The sequence below is a fragment of the Triticum urartu genome, chromosome 5A (assembly GCF_056163025.1).
Source record: "Triticum urartu cultivar PI428250 chromosome 5A, HENAU_Tu73, whole genome shotgun sequence".
Classification (NCBI taxonomy): Eukaryota; Viridiplantae; Streptophyta; class Magnoliopsida; order Poales; family Poaceae; genus Triticum; species Triticum urartu.
Genome location: NC_141877.1, coordinates 398,357,595 through 398,360,066, shown reverse-complemented (window position 1 = coordinate 398,360,066; position 2,472 = coordinate 398,357,595).

Below are 2,472 nucleotides of genomic sequence, written 5' to 3'. Positions count from 1 at the left end.
TTCATCGAATCCGATCCGACTAAAGTGGGAGAGACAGACACCCGCTAGCCACCTTATGCAACTAGTGCATGTCAGTCGGTGGAACCAGTCTCACGTAAGAGTACGTGTAATGTCGGTCCGGGCCACTTCATCCCATGATGCTGCCGAATCAAGATAAGACTAGTAACGGCAAGCAAATTGACAAAATCGACGCCCACAACAACTTGTGTTCTACTCGTGCATAGAAACTACGCATAGACCTAGCTCATGATGCCACTGTTGGGGAACGTAGCAGAAATTCAAAATTTTCTACGCATCACCAAGATCAATCTATGGAGTAATCTAGCAACGAGGGGAAGGAGAGTGCATCTACATACCCTTGTAGATCGCTAAGCGGAAGCGTTCAAGTGAACGTGGTTGATGGAGTCATACTCGTCGTGATCCAAATCACCGATGATCCTAGTGCCGAACGGACGGCACCTCCGTGTTCAACACACGTACAGCCCGGTGACGTCTCCTACACCTTGATCCAGCAAGGGGAGAAGGAGAGGTTGGGGAAGACTCCGTCCAGCAGCAGCACGACGGCGTGGTGGTGGTGGAGGAGCGTGGTACTCCAGCAGGGCTTCGCCAAGCACCGCAAGAGACGAGGAGGGAGAGGGGTAGGGCTGCGCCAAGGAGATGTTCTCGTGTGTATGGCAGCCCAAAACCCCACTATATATAGGGGAAAGGGAGGGGCTGCGCCCCCACCTAGGTTTCCACCCCTAGGGGTGGCGGCCAGCCCTAGATCCCATCTAGGGGGGCGGCCAAGGGGGGAGAGAGGGGGCGCACCACTAGGTGGGCCTTAGGCCCATCTGAGCCTAGGGTTTCCCCCTTTTCCCTTCTCTCTTCGCCTTGGGCCCTGGTGGGGGGGGGGGCGCACCAGCCCACCTGGGGCTGGTCCCCTCTCACACTTGGCCCACGCAACCCTCTGGGGCAGGTAGCCCCACCTGGTGGACCCCCGGGACCCTCCCGGTGGTCCCGGTACGTTACCGATAGCACCCGAAACCTTTCCGGTGACCAAAACAGGACTTCCCATATATAAATCTTTACCTCCGGACCATTCCGGAACTCCTCATGACGTCCGGGATCTCATCCGGGACTCTGAACAACATTCGGTAACCACGTATATCTATTCCCTATAACCCTAGCGTCATCGAACCTTAAGTGTGTAGACCCTACGGGTTCGGGAACCATGCAGACATGACCGAGACAACTCTCCGGCCAATAACCAACAGTGGGATCTGGATACCCATGTTGGCTCCCACATGTTCCACGATGATCTCATCGGATGAACCATGATGTCAAGGATTCAATCAATTCCGTAGACAATTCCCTTTGTCTAGCGGTACGATACTTGCCCGAGATTCGATCGTCGGTATCCCGATACCTTGTTCAATCTCGTTACCGGCAAGTCTCTTTACTCATTACGCAACACATCATCCCATGATCAACTCCTTGGTCACATTGTGCACATTATGATGATGTCCTACCGAGTGGGCCCAGAGATACCTCTCCGTTACACGGAGTGACAAATCCCAGTCTCGATTCATGCCAACCCAACAGATACTTTCGGAGATACCTGTAGTGTACCTTTATAGCCACCCAGTTACTTGTGACGTTTGGCACACCCAAAGCACTCCTACGGTATCCGGGAGTTGCACAATCTCATGGTCTAAGGAAATGATACTTGACATTAGAAAAGCTTTAGCATACGAACTACACGATCTTTGTGCTAGGCTTAGGATTGGGTCTTGTCCATCACATCATTCTCCTAATGATGTGATCCCGTTATCAACGACATCCAATGCCCATGGTCAGGAAACCGTAACCATCTATTGATCAACGAGCTAGTCAACTAGAGGCTTACTAGGGACATGGTGTTGTCTATGTATCCACACATGTATCTGAGTTTCCTATCAATACAATTCTAGCATGGATAATAAACGATTATCATGAACAAGGAAATATAATAATAACCAATTTATTATTGCCTCTAGGGCATATTTCCAACAATATTTTAGTTGCTGTTGATTACGTTACTAAGTGGGTAGAAGCTATTCCAACTAGTAGTGCTGATCACAACACCTCTATTAAGATGCTTAAATAAGTTATTTTTTTTGAGGTTTGGAGTCCCAGATATTTAATGACTGATGGTGGTTCACATTTTATTCATGGTGCCTTTTGTAAAATGCTTGCTAAGTACACTGTTAATCATAGAATTGCATCTCCATGCCACCCATAATCTAGTGGTCAAGTAGAACTAAGTAATAGAGAGCTTAAATTAATTTTGCAAAAGACTGTTAATAGATCTAGAAAGAATTGGTCTAAGAAACTTGATGATGCATTATGGGCCTATACAACTGCATACAAAAATCCTATGGGTATGTCTCCTTATAAAATGGTTTATGGTAAAGCATGTCACTTACCTCTCGAACTAGAACATAAGGCATATTG